This window comes from Phoxinus phoxinus (genome assembly GCF_949152265.1).
Source record: "Phoxinus phoxinus genome assembly, chromosome: 10".
In the NCBI taxonomy this organism is placed as follows: domain Eukaryota; kingdom Metazoa; phylum Chordata; class Actinopteri; order Cypriniformes; family Leuciscidae; genus Phoxinus; species Phoxinus phoxinus.
This window is the reverse complement of record NC_136885.1, coordinates 11,272,737-11,288,057: the sequence shown is the minus strand read 5'-3', so window position 1 is coordinate 11,288,057 and position 15,321 is coordinate 11,272,737. Positions and strand designations below refer to the sequence as shown.

Sequence of the window (15,321 nt, the reverse complement as noted above, 5' to 3'; positions counted from 1 at the left end):
TTTCCTTGCCACGGCCAAACCGTTCGAGATATCAAAAATCCGTCCGCAATTTAGCGTCCTCAATGTCTTGACTTCATGCTGACCGAGTTTGGTGGCGATAGGATAATTTTTCTTGGAGGAGTATGTCAAATTCCAGGGGCATGCATTTTCATACAGCCCATGATAGCCGACTTCCTGTTGGACTGGCGTAAAACTTAGAGCACGAAAGTTGTTCGGCCCGATTAAATCTATATGTGTACCGAGTTTCATATTATTACATGCAAACGTGTTTGATATATGGACCAAGTTTTTCGGACCCCGTTAAAGGGGGCGCTGTTGAGCTCCCCTGCCACGCCCGGGTACCAGCTTCAGCCCAGCCCTGATGTCCGCAGGTTCTGACCTGTGTGCAAAGTTTCAAGAGTTTTCGAGCACGTTAAGGGCCCCAAAAGTGCCCGAGAAGTCCCACACAGCAGAGAAAGGGTTAAAATAAAGCCCCCCTCCTCTCTCACACACACAGACACTGAGAGAGACTGGCAAAATTCCCATCAAATCACATTCAAACCAAAATATCTGACTTCCTGTTGGTCGGAGCTAATGACTGTAAATTAGAAAGTTGTCCGGCTCGGGGAGATAAATATAAATACCGATTTTTGTTACTGTAGGTAAAACTAATACCCCATTTTTGACTAAAGGTGGCGCTACTGAGCCCCTTACCACGCCCGTTTCTGAAACTTCACACATGCCTAGTACCTAATAAATCTGATATGCATGTTGAGTTTCATGCAATTTGAAGCATGTTAAGAGCCTCAAATGCACCCAAAAAGAATATAAAAGTTTAAAGCATTGCCATGGCAACAGTATTTAAGATATCAATAATTCTTTCACAGGTCTACATCTGCCGTGTGTTTACATTATACACATAAAGTTTGAAGCAAATCGGGTAAAAATAAGAGGGTGAATTCAAAGCATTTTGAAAGTGACACACTTCCTGCTGCCAGTTGGTGGCGCTATAACTTTGACTCACAATAGTCACATCCATGCGATCGGCCTCTTACAACGAACACACTGCTGAAGTTTCATCAAGATCAATTAATGTATGAGGATGTTATAACACACTTCCTGTTTCCAATATTCGCCATAAATTCGTTTCCTCGCCACGGCCAAACCGTTCGAGATATCAAAAATCCCCTCGCAATTTATCATCCTCCATGTCTTGACTTCATGCACACCGAGTTTCGTGGTGATTGTTTGAATCGTCTAGGAGGAGTATTTTAAATTCCATTGCATGTGTTTTTTAAACTACGCCAAATAGCCGACTTCCTGTTGGGCTGGGGTAAAAAGTCAGAGCACGAAGGATATATGAACCGATGAGATCTATAAGTGTACCGAGTTTCATATTATTACACGCAAGCGTGTTTGATTTATGGACCAAGTTTTCGGACCGCGTTCCAGGGGGCGCTGTCGAGCCCCCCTGCCACGCCCGGGTACCAGCTTCAGTCCGGCTCTAATGGCCGCGGGTTCTGACATTTGTGCAAAGTTTCAAGAGTTTTTGAGCACGTTAAGGCCCCCAAAAGTGCCCAAAAGGTAGTAATATAATAATAATAAAGAAGAATAATCCGGAGGAAAACAATAGGGCCTTCGCCTTTTCAAGGCTTGGGCCCTAATCAGTTAAAAGCGATTTTTGAAAAAAGCTGTTGAAAGTGCATTGGACCGAGCACCACAACACACTTGTAGCCAATCAGCAGTAGGGGGCGTGTCCACTCACAATGGGAGAGGAGAGTGAGCTGAGCAAGAGGGAGATTTGAACAAAAGAGAGGTGGCTTAGGGGGCTTTCACACTGGTAGTTTAGTTCGGAACGGGGCACGGTTCATATAAAAAGTCACTAATGTGAACACACGGGACGAGACGGGGGGGTGTGTGTGCCGGGAACAAGCACGGTCGGGCTCGGACCGCAGCAAACGAGCCCAGTGTGAAAGCCCCCTTAGAGAGAGACATTAAAAAGAGAAAGGCTCAGAGGAATATCACTGAAAAAAAGGGGATATGATCAGACAAGAGCTTTAGGACCCGCGTTAATATTAGAAAATATATCTAATTTTCTATTAAAAAATTAGACAAGACATCGCTTTCCAGCGTTGGAACATTATTTTGCTTCGCTTCTGCTATGATAAAAGAGACACTCTTGCATTGCATGTTTGTGCATTTTGGGGGCGGAGCAATGAATGAAGGGCTGTGTTTATTTGGGTTGATTTCAAATATCAACAATATTCAACTACGATTTAGAAAAATCACATACTGTACCTTTGCTAAGGCAGATTGAACAAGTGGTAAGTGGTACTATGAACTTATAAGTCAATAAATCAACAGAAAAATCTATAGCCTAACTCTTTACTTGAAAGAGAAAGCATTACAAATGCATGTACCGTATAATATTATAATAAAAGTATAATATTTATAATTATGCCCAATAATATATTAGTTAATATATAGTTAAAGGGTTAGTTCACCCAAAAATTGTCATTCCAAACCAGTAAAACTTTCGTTCATCTTCGAAAAATGAAGATATTTTAAAGAAATCTGAGTCCCTCTATTCACAGTCCAAGAAACTACGTACCACTTTGACCCTTAAAAAAGTGTATAAAGAGAGTATCTCAGTTTTCCAGTATCGTGTGTTAGCAGCATGTTTGATCTTCTGTAAGAACCAGATTGAGGTTTGTTCTCAACAAAGTATGGTTAAGTTTATGTTCGCTGATCAATGTTTATATGTGAATAAAAGTTGAAATTCAATCTGTTCATCATACAAAACGATTCAGTCTCTTCAGAAAATTTAGACTAAAACGCTCAATTCCTATGAATTAGTTTTACCAACTCCACCAACTCTATGACAAAGTGGTAGTTGCGTTGACTGTCAATGGAGGAACAGAAATCTCTCAGATTCCATTTCAAATATCTTTATTTGTTTTGAAGGTGAACGAAAGTCTTACAGGTTTGGAACAACATGGGGTGAGTAATTTATGATTTTTTTTTTCATCTTTGGTTAAACTAAAGGTGCGTCATAATTCGCGTACTTAAGCACAATTCGATGAAACTTCTAAATAGTGCTAGTAGTATGTTCACACTGAAAATCCCAAAAACTTCAAATACCCGGCTGATGCACTAAATTAGCGGGGGGAAAAAGTGTGGAACGTTGGACACTTCATGCACTCAACTGTCACAGCTTTAATTACGTAATGCAGGGGGAGGGGCTAGCACACTCTGTTGTCGGTTGTTGAACAACAAAATAACCTTATAAAGTTAATACACTACACAGATGAGTACATAGCGCATAAGTATAGTGTATAAGTGCATAATGTATAGTGCGTCATTTGGGACGCATCTTAATCCTTTAATGTATCTTACATTAGTTAATATATCTCATATAGCATTGTCATTTGATCTCTGTGTCCATGTGAACATTTAACAGATGTGTTACTTTCCCAATGCATAAGAAACTATTTCTGTTTCAATTGTATGAGGGTTAGGATTTTCACTGAATATTGTCTATTTTTGTTTACATTTTCAGCCACTCTGTCTGTTCTCCAGTGGTTGACATTTGAAAAATTAAATGAATCATGAAAAATCATGTCATATACAAATCTACAGTATAATGGTTGACCACCTGTTTGGAAATATATATATATTTCTAAGCATTCGATCATATAAGCACTGGATCAATGTTTTAAATGGTTTGGCAGAAAAAAAGAGACTATTTCTCAAGAACATGCCTACATTACCTGTAAGATCATGAAGTACTTGTTGTCTTGATGTAATAAACAAGGTAATGTACATTTAAGGAAATATAATCAGTGTTTTGATTATGTTTACAGCGGTTAAGTCGTCATTTTGATAATATGTTATGTGATGTCATATTACAGTAATAAAACATACTAGGCCTATCTTTTTCAAACATGATTCAAGATAGCTTTGACTGATGAGACTGAAATCCTCCTTTCCATCAAAACAACATAAAAAAATCAATCTGCTGACATTACATAATAGGGGTGCAACAATATATCGTGTCACAATATATCGCAATACAAAAATGCATCAATATGTATAGTGGAGGATACTGGATTGTGACAATATGTATTGTGTATAATTCACCCAAAATGAAAATTTCAGCGTGAGAAAAAAAAAAAATCAAGTTTACGGAGTTTTACTGTCAGTACTACATTAAAATACAGTACTATATATAATGTTGAATATAATGTATAATAATGCAATGGGGGGATATTTGTGTGTCCTGATAATGCCAAATGTCTTATGTTACCATTAAACATTTTAAATGACAGAGTGCAAGCATGTTTGTCTAAAATAATTCAGTATTTTGGTGTCACCATTGTCTTGTGCATTGAGTTATCAGCAAAAAGTCTAAGCCTATTACTTCCACCCCCAATGTAAAACCAAATGTAGCATTTTAATCAAGAGTACATTTTTTGTTAACCTTTTACCATATGTCTTGCAGTATCGCAATAATATTGTATCGTAAGTTCAGTATCATGTGTATCGAATCGTGACATGAGGGTATCGTCACTCCTTTTACATAATGAAGTAGAGGACAAGACAGGCAAAAAACTCTAAGAGGAATACCCAGTGTTTCCGCTACATTCATTCTGCCGTGGTGGGCCGCCACACCAAAAATCCTCCCGCCACAGCTGCAGCTTCTCAGTGAGCTCCGATATTGTGCATACTATTGTGTTATTGTTAAGCCCCACTAAAGGCATAAACAACATTGTAAAGCACCATAAAGTTTTCGTGCACTATATTCCAAGACTTCTAAAGTCATTCGATAGAATAATGTGAGGTAAAAATTAATATTGAAGTCGTTAAGTTAAAGTTAATGAAAACTCATCTCTCCTCAGTCATTCTCCATTCACAATTCAAACAGCGCGTCGCGTTCGGTTACGAGTAACACGATGACACTCTCCAAGATCAATGTTCACATTATTAGGCTATACTTTATTTGTAGATAAAGGTCTATGGTTTGCATAAAATGACTTTATCTTACTGGAGTTTATTGCGTTAGTTTTGTTAGATTACAGCACTGGAGTAGAGAGCACTATGAATTGTTCTTCATGCGCAATGTAACTGAAATTTAAAACTGTTAAAAGAAAAGGCTCAATAAACTGTTGCATAGATATAATACAGTAAGCATCAAATATCTCTTCGCTTTTTGCTTTAACTTTTCAATGCGACGCGCTGCACGCTGTGACTTCGAGTTGCTTCAAGTGCATCATTCGGCGCACGGGATACGCATAATCGCTTTGCCGCTGTAAATTGGAACCTTTCATATTATAACTAGAAAAACTATTTTTCGATTAATCGTTTGTTAAAATGTGGTCAATTCAATATCGATTCTCAAAGGCTATGAATCGATTTTTTTTCCCCATATTTATTTATATATCACCCAAAAGCCAGTATTAGTTTTCCTACACTTCATAGGCTTGCAGCCTCCATGTTACTCTAATGCTGTGAGTTTTTATGTTTGTTTTATCTTAACATAAAATAACCTGATCCTGTTTGATCAAGGCATGAGACTGTTCTGACTTTTTCAATAATCGATTTTTCATCTTGCATCAAAATCCTGTCTATTCATGCATTTGATATGGTTGGGTTCTGTTTTAATGTACCCAAGTGTACCTAAAATAATGAGAGTTTACTATACTGGCTCTTACTTTCTTTTTATTAATTAACCACTCGTAAACTTATGTTCACTGTTCTTTTTTATAAATATAGGATTTGTGTTAAATCTCTATTCATTGAGTCGAATCGAGAATCGAAATTGAATCGAATTGAGAGTTTGCGAATTGAAATCGAATCGGAACATCTGAATCGATACCCATCCCTAATTATAATACTTAGGGGAGGTTTAAACACCTGGGGCAAGGGGGCGTGGCCCATGGAAATATCACTCATGGGCGGCGCCCCCTCCCCCTGGGGAAATGGGCCTGCCACCACAGCTGGAAAAAATCCTAGAGGAAACACCGGGAATACCTTCAAATAATCATCAACCATGTACACAGAAATCTATAAATTTACAGACTAGTTGTTCTAACAATTCACAGATTTAACAAAATTTTACATTTTTATGTAATCCAATAACAGATAAATATTTGCTACATAAATTCCGTAGTCACTCATAAACTACTCAGTAATGATTAAGTCATTAAACATGACATTTGGGGATGAAAAAAAGAATAATAATAAACTGAATGGAAAATATTTTAAGTCACAGACTAATACTACTCTCTAAAGAAATGTGAATTAAACCTCTGAGAATCCATAGGGTTTTCTCCAAATGACAACACTTTTGGGTAACACTTTACAAAAAGGTTCATTTATTAAACATTATTTAATGTATTAACTAACATGAACAATACATTTGTTACAGTATTTATGAATCTTTGTTAATGTTAGTTAATATGAATAAAGCTGTTCATTGTTTGTTCATGTTAGTTCACAGTGCATTAACTCATGTTAACAAGATTTTAATAAAGTATTAGTAAATGTCGAAATTAACATTAACAAAGATGAATAAATGCTGTATAAGTGCAGTTCATTATTAGTTAACGTTAACTAATGTAGTTAACTAATGTTAACTAATGAACCTTATTGTAAAGTGTTACCCACTTTTGGTCTAAAAGCCCAGATGGGCGTCGTTTAGTAAAGAGCTCTGATGAGAAGTTTACAGAGGTTATTATTGTCATAGTAAGATATTTGAGGTCAGATAAGACTTTGACCTATCTAAAGATTTACACAGTAGTTTGTCAAGATTAAATAAAGACTATTTCAGTACTGTAAAAACCAGTTGACATGATAATGTAATGTATTCAAGCGAACTAACCAACAATTATTTGCTCTATAACACTGCAACTAGCAACACAATTCACTGTGATTTTCCCTGTGAAGTTCTTATTAATCGTAAGGTAGGCATAGACTACGTCTCGTCTTCTGTCATGACCTTAAAGGGGGAAAATGGTAAACCATTAACACACTTTGAAGTAAAAAATAATTCATCCTTCAGGCATACTTCATAGGCCCCAAACATCATACCACAAAACCTCTCTCACTTTCAATGCCACATCGACACACTAATACTGATAACTGATAAGCGCTCTTTTCAGTTCAAGCAAATTCTCTTTCCGCAGTGCAAATATTAGCAGTAGATAAAACCATCCTACTACTGTCAAAGCAGCCGTGAGAGTAGTCCGAATCCAGGAAGCACACAGGAGACTCGCTACTGGAATATGCAGCGTCTACGAACCTGGAAGACACTTCTGGCCAGCTGAGAGGTGCAGAGCATGTGAGAATGCCAAAAAGCTTGGACCTCGACTCCTCAAGCACGTCCAAGTTAATGATTTATAAAGCCAAAATGCCTGCTATATCAACACGCTGTTGTGTCATTCACTGATTATGCAACGAACACTGCCCTCTGCCCCGGAACTGTCAATGGAATGACCAACTACTCCAAAACAGACCAAATAAATGTTAAAACAATGATTTCAATGAGACACAACACAGGAAGTATCTGAATAATTAAGTCTGAATTTGAGTAATTAAGCTTGCTTAATTAAGCTTGTTATACTACCGGTTATAACAATACATTTTGGTCACACTTTAGATTAGGGTCCAATTATCCTTATTAACTAACTATTAACTACGACTTTTGCCTCAATAAACTCTTAATTACTGCTTATTACCAGTTATTAAAGTAGTTGTTAAGTTTAGTTATTGGGTGGGTAGGATTAAGGGATGTAGAATAGGGCATTAATATGAGCTTTAAAGTATTAATAAAGCCAATATCTAGTAATATGCATGCTAATAATAACCAAGTAGTTAATCAAGGTCAAGGTCACTTTTATTTATATAGCACCTTAAAAACAGCATTTCTGCTGACCAAGGTGGTTCACAGAAACACAATATAAACAAAGTAAAAGTAAAAAGTAAAAACAAACATCATACAAATTACATAGTAAAAATTTAGCTCACAAATTCTACATCCACAGTTAAGGATAGGCCTGAGAAAAAAGATGCGTTTTTAGTGCTGACTTAAATGCATATAAAGAAGAAGACAACCTGACTGATTTAGGTAACGAAGTGAGAATAGGACACTAGCCTAAAGTGTTGCCGAAATTTTATATCGGATTAAAGGAAAAACATTACGAATGAAACGTGCTTGACACTTGAACAGAACTATCAACATCCTAACAAAGAGAATACACTTAAAAATGCTCAATATGTCTGTGAATGGTCATCTTTGATGCTCTTGAGGAAATTATGAAAGATTTTTTATTGTTGGCTGAACTATCCTTTTAAGGCATTATAATGAAATTGTATTCCATATGTGTGTTCTATTTATTACAAAATTACAATATATTATAATACAATTATTTATGAAAACACAACATAAAGGAATAAGGTAAAGTGTTATAAATAGTTATTCAAATTATAATTCATGCTCAGTAGTTATGCTCAAGAAAGGCATGTAGCAAAACTTTGGCACCTGTGTGCGTATGTGTTATGTAGGATGTGTGTACTACGTGTGGAAGAACACACCTCCGGTGCTGACAGGAACAGGAGGTTTTGAAAGTGTGGTTTTGTAACGAGCTCAGTCGCTGCTCAGATCGCACACCTTGTCCAACAAAGAGCCCTTTAGACATGAGCCAGCTTCCCTGGGAGAGCAGGAAACTCTCAGCTTCTCAGCTGGCAGCTCCAAACACACAGCCTTCACTGCGACTGGGTTACTAATGGGTTGACTTTGTCCTTTAGAGATGAATTAGCTTTCACTGCATTGACGGATACATTTTCACTCTATAACTTGCTCCTTCAACTACTTCTGCCGTATTATATAGTATGGTGTGCACAGTGTGCAAATTTAAAGTATAGCATAGTGTTGTCACGATACTGGAATTTTTAACTTCGATATGATACCTGGAAAAATAACGATATTCAATACCACAGAGAAAACTGCTATAATGTTTTTTCATTATTATTTTTTTCATAATGTTTTGGTAATTTTGTTGCAATTGCACAGGGAGGCTAAATTTACCCCCCAACAAATTAAATAAACATGGATAAGTTGTTCATGGGGGTCTAACAGTAGTAGCCTTTTCAGATAAGAAATACTACAGAAATTATACATTCAACACTGGATAGTCTTCATTGTAAAAATTAAATACAGTTTCAGATATTTCAGAATACTTTGGTGGGCACTAGGGGTTAAACAGATTGTAGTTGATCCGTGATTATACTATATAACATAACTGTAAAAGTATTTCTGATGAACAGAAGTGAACAGAAGTGTGAAAACACATGAAAGCTCTTGTGAACACTTATTAGACGAGGATTCTTCAAATCTGATCCTAGAGGGCCACTGCCCTGCAGAGTTTAGTTCCAACTCTAATCAAACACACCTGAACAAGCTAATCAAGGTCTTCAAAATTAGAAAATTGCAAATAGGTGAGTTGAAACTCTGCAGGACAGTGGCCCTCCAGGGACGGATTTGAGGAACCCTGGCTGGACTAGACCGACACTGACTTTTGACATCAATGCTATTTTAGTTGTTTGTCAATGAAAGAGATGCATAGTCAATTATTGGTATTTTTTAAGCAACACAGACTCATTGCAACAACAAAAAAAAATCTGATACAGGTGAATGTGACTCTGGCAATAGTTTATTACATCAGTTGGGATGGGAATTGAGAACCGGTTCTAAGTTTTATGAACCATCGATATTGCATGCCCTCGACGTTAACGAGTCCCCTTATCGATGCTCCTGCTCCGAGTCCCAGCCATAGTATAAAGACCGGCCACCAAAGTGAATTTTTTTATTGATATTGATCAAATCTTATCAATCCCCATCCCTAGTTGTAAGTATTCAAAAAATAAATGTTCAGTGAATGAGTTAATGATAAAAGGTTAATGCTCTATCAAGTTTCAAAATGAAGTACCACATAAACTCTAACTTAAACCTAACAGTGTTAACAAAAGCAAACGTGAGATAACGCATTTACTGAGGCAAGCATAGCATTTTATCTTGCTCCTACAAGTTGTTTGAGCTCTTTTAATGCACTATGGTGAAAGAACTGAAAAAAGGTACAAATGTCAAAACTTCTCAAGGCCCCAAAAAAACCATCAGACCCCAGAGAGGGATAAATAACATCTTTCAAATCAGCAACAAAATCTGGGATGAACTGTCACTTCTGTCATTGTTTTCTATGACACTCAAATTGCATTAGTGCGCACACTTTCTTTCTCCCGTTTTTATAATAATATTATGACGAACATTTGTTATATGTTATATCGAACATTTTTGGTCAAACTCGGCACAAATAAGTAATGCTAACGTCAGCGGCCATGGCACTGAACGAGCTATCATAATTAATAGTTCAAAAGGGCAAACAGTCAAAGTTATCTTATTATTTGAGTTGACTCGAGATAAAAAAAAAATGCAAAACTGCAGTCGCATTTGTCTTCTGTCACTGTGACAGCAAGTGGACTTTTGAAGCTGGAATAAAGAGTGAATTAAGCATGATATTTCAATTAGCAAGAGAGGAATAACATGGATGGAACTTTCTTGGAAAAGGACGATTGTATGCATCAGTCAGATCCAAGGGAGAAGTACTAACATTAGCCTTCTTGAAGCCTTCTGTCCTCTGCTTTTCACTACGCTGGAGCAGGAGAAACTTCACAGACTGTGTCCAGACCGTGCTCTTCAGACTTACATCCACCGCACTAGCCAGTGGCCTAAGTCAGAGCAACTCTTCATTTGCTATGGGGGCCGCAACCGGGGGGCGTTTGCAATTACCGAACTCCGAGTAATTACCGAACTTGCAATTTTCCGAACTCCGAGCTCGGAGCCCTCCCCCCAGACACCACGCCAAATATGCATTAAACCTTACCCCCTCTAATTGTATTTAAGTGTGAACTCGTAAAAATGTATAAAACATTTGTTATGCAGCAGTGTGCAGGCTTTTTTGTGTTATACATAAGATAGGGCACAATAAGCAAAAACAGGTACACACACACAAAGGTAAAAAAAGTATACAAATTACAAATAAACAAAGATAAACACATTAAATACACAGTGATTTAATTTCAGGAAGGTCTACTAACATTACTGTCCAGGTATGGACTAAAAATAAATCTAATAAAGTAATCAAATGTAAAATAACACTGCATTGTTTATCATAGATAGATTAATGCTTATTAAAGCTGAAGTTATTCATTCAAGAGCTGTGAGCGATTTTCTCTTTGCTTTTTGTTGTTTGATTTGCAGTAATCGCGCAATCGTCAGCAGGTTTATTATACTGCTGCCCCTTTAAGACTGAGTGCAGATCTAATAGGCTACTGATGCACCACATTTTCTCTCAACTATTTCCTAACTACGTCCATTTAAGACATAAACTGTGTTTAAAAGGCATATTGCAAGGTATTTTTTCAACTAATATAACCTTGTATGAAAATACCATATGAAAAGTTAATGCAGGACATAAGGGCACCAATTTAGTAGAAAACTTCTCCGGTTACATGACTGTAACCTTGTTCCCTGAGAAAGCGGAACGAGATGCTGCGCTGCTCAGCGCATTGGGAACATATTTTATCGTGACCAGCTGTGAATATTGTGTATAACACGTCAATGAAAATGACCCGGAGGTAATATAGCCTCGGTCGGTGACGTCATCGGCGCGCCCCCGCGACACGAGGCTATAAATAGATGAGCCGCAGGTGCACCGTCAGGATATTTTGTCTGAAGAGCAGTCCTGGGACATCATCAGCACGGCAAAGCAGCGCAGCATCTCGTTCCGCTTTCTCAGGGAACAAGGTTACAGTCATGTAACCGGAGAAGTTCCCTTTCGAAAGCTACAATCGATGCTGCGCTGCTCAGCGCATTGGGAACGAGAATACCCACGCCGCCGTGCTTGAAGATGTCTGGACTCCCACGGTTGTGCAGGTGTGTTTCACAAGAACGTAAGAAGGCCTAGACATTAGCTTGCGATGTCGACTCAAGGACATGAGAGCCCGGAGTGGCATGAACATCCAAACTATAAAATCTTATGAATGTGTGCGGAGAGGACCAACCTGCCGCATCACAAACATGTTGTAAAGGGGCCCCCCTTGCCAAAGCACTAGAAGAGGCGACCCCCCTGGTGGAGTGAGCCCTAAGGCCTGTAGGCGAAGCTTGGCCGCGCGCCTCATAAGCAAGAGCGATAGCATCCCTGACCCAATGAGACATAGTCTGCTTGGTAGCAGCTCCTCCTCTGTTGCTGCCCCCATAACAGACGAACAGTTGCTCCGACTTACGCCACTGGCTAGTGCGGTGGACGTAAGCCTGAAGAGCACGGACTGGACACAGCCTGTGAGATCTCTCCTGCTCCGGCGTTGAGAACGGCGGGGAGCAGAAAGCCTCAAGAGTGACAGGATGTACAGCCGAAAATGGAACCTTAGGCAGGTAATCAGGATGTGGATGCAAAATCACTTTCACCATACCTGGGGCAAAGTCTAAGCAGGATGGAGAGATAGACAGAGCCTGCATATCCCCAATTCTCTTCAAGGAAGTTATTGCCATCAGAAAAACCATTTTTAGAGTCAGAAGTTTATCAGACGCTGATTCTAATGGTTCAAAGGGGGTATCAACCAGACCCTCGAGAACTATAGCTAAGTCCCAAGAAGGGATCTTGGTTCTTACTGCAGGCCTCAGTCGCCTGGCTCCCCGAAGGAAGCGTGATAGCAGAGGGTGTCTCCCAAGTGGCGCCCCGTCAACTAAGGCGTGGCAAGCCGAAAGAGCGGCCACATAAACCTTAAGAGTGGCAGGACATATGCCCGTTGATAATTTCTCTTGCATGAAATCCAGCACTGAAGCAATCTGGCAGTTAACTGGATCTACATTGTGTTCAACGCACCACCTCTCAAAAACACCCCACTTAATGGCATAACTTCTCCTAGTGGATGAAGCCCTAGCACTCAGAATGGTCTCAATAACATTAATGTCTCTTAATTGGTTCCCATCAGGGGCCAAACGTGAAGATTCCACAGGCCTGGCCTGGGATGGAATATCGTGCCCTCCGCCTGAGACAGAAGGTCCCTCCTCTCCGGAATCGCCCACGGCGAGCCGTCGAGGAGAGACATTATCTCCGAGAACCATACTCTGTTCGGCCAACGCGGCGCTATCAGTAAGAGGCAAGACCCTTGTTGGCGAACTCTGGCTAGAACTCCCGGGAGCAGAGAAACTGGAGGAAACGCATACAGGCGCATCTTGGGCCATGAGTGCGCCATCGCATCCAGACCCAACGGAGCTGGGTGACTCAGAGAGAAGTAGAGGGGACATTGCGCTGTCTGCTGGGAGGCGAAGAGGTCCACCTCCGCTTCGTAAAATCTGGTCCATATCTGTTTCACTACCTCCGGGTGGAGTTTCCATTCCCCCGTCGGTAGTGTCTGTCTGGACAATAGATCTGCTCCCACATTCAGATGCCCTGGGATGTATACTGCCCTGAGTGACAGGAACTTGCCCTGGGCCCAGAGAAAAATCTGCCTCGCTATTCTGTTCAAACTGCGTGAACGCAGACCCCCCTGGTGATTTACATACGAGACTGCTGCTGTGTTGTCCACCCGCACTAGGACATGACAGCCCCTCAATTGCTGGAGAAAATATTTCAGAGCCAGAAATATGGCCATCAGCTCGAGGCAATTGATGTGCCAATCGAGCTGATGACCCTCCCATTCCCCTTGAGCTGGACGGCCATCCAAGACCGCTCCCCAGCCCGTCAGGGAGGCGTCCGTCGTTAGCAGTTTGCGACGAACCGGCGCCCCTAAAGTGGGACCCAAGGCGAGGAACCGGGGTCTGAACCACAGAGAAAGTGTACGAAGCCCGCGGCGCGTCACTTTTATTTGCCTTTGAGGATTGGCTCTTGGATGAAATCCTCTGGCTTTTAGCCACAACTGAAACGGTCTCATATGCAACAGCCCCAGAGGAATCACCGTGGAGGCTGACGCCATGAGACCCAACATTCTTTGATACTGACGAACAGTACGAACTTGGCCTAGCTTGACGTTGGTCATGGTCTGCCGAATGGTCTCGATTCGAGCGGGAGACATTTGTGCCCGCATCGTAACCGAATCCCAAACGATCCCGAGATAATTCGTTCTCTGAGCAGGTGAAAGAACACTTTTCTTGGTGTTGAGTTTCAGCCCTAGAGAAACTAGATGAGCTAACACGATGTCTCTGTGTTGGAGCGCCATCTCTCGCGATTTTGCCAGTATTAACCAATCGTCGATGTAATTCAAAATGCGAATGCCCTGGAGTCGTAATGGAGCCAGTGCTGCATCCATGCATTTTGTGTATGTGCGAGGTGACAGTGCTAGACCGAATGGAAGAACCCGAAATTGGTAAGCTCCGCCCCCGAAAGCGAACCTCAGGAATTTCCTGTGTTGTGGCAATATTTCTATGTGAAAATATGCGTCCTTCAGATCGATCGTGACGAACCAATCGTGATGTTGTATTTGCGACACGACCGTCTTGACGGTTAACATCTTGAACTTGAGTGCTTTGACTGTGCGGTTTAAGCCTCGAAGATCTAAGATTGGACGCAACCCCCCGTCCTTTTTGGGTACTAGGAAGTATCTGCTGTAATAACCTGACTCCCTCTCTGGAAGAGGAACACATTCTATGGCCTCTTTGCTCAGAAGAGTTTGCAGCTCTTGCAACAGTACATGCATCTGCTCTGGTTTCACGGTAGTGACAATCACGCCGTTGAAACGCGGAGGACGACGAATAAATTGGATTCTGTATCCTAACTGTACTGTGCTTAATACCCACGCAGAAACGCCTGGCAGAAGTTTCCACGCTGCCAGACTTTCTGAGAGTGGTATTAATTTTAATACTCCCTTTTGGGGGGTTGTTAGATGTTCCGTGTCCGGAATGACGGCCGGGAACGACGGAACATCTAACATTTCGCTGGAAACCGCTGCCCCCCGAGGCACGAGAGGTGGCGGGGATGGAGTGGTTTTGTGAGGGTAGCGGGAAGGGACGAACAGATCTTGAACGCGCCCCATCCCGCGGGGGACTACCCCCACTAGATTGGGCGCAAGACCATCAGGACTTTCTCTTCTTATTAATGATAGTCCTGAGGTCTGGCTTGGGAGGTTGCTGAGCGCGGCGAGCCTGTCCCCAATCCCTGCGAGGGGGAGCACGGTCCGCCACGCTCTGCTTTTTAATCTCCCTAGGTTTTGAAGGACCGGGGCGAGGCTGGGTGGCCGACGGCCCCTCCCCTTGAGTGCGGCGAGGAAGGAATTGAACGAATGCCTCTT

The 15,321-nt window shown here is 40.7% G+C and overlaps 1 protein-coding gene across 6 annotated transcripts in view; it reads right to left on the bottom strand.

The window, feature by feature from the left end:
• cobl (cordon-bleu WH2 repeat protein) overlaps positions 1–15,321 on the bottom strand; it is a 106,573-nt gene that overhangs the window by 69,352 nt on the left and 21,900 nt on the right. Inside the window, exon 1 of one of the 6 annotated variants that reach the window (XM_079626308.1) lies at positions 7,280–7,350. The exons of 4 other annotated variants lie outside the window; for them this stretch is intronic. The gene's annotated coding sequence lies outside the window, so the exon portion shown is untranslated. Of the gene's footprint in view, positions 1–7,196; positions 7,351–15,321 lie in introns of those variants that run through there. One more of the 6 variants, XM_079626307.1, reaches the window with a different exon arrangement.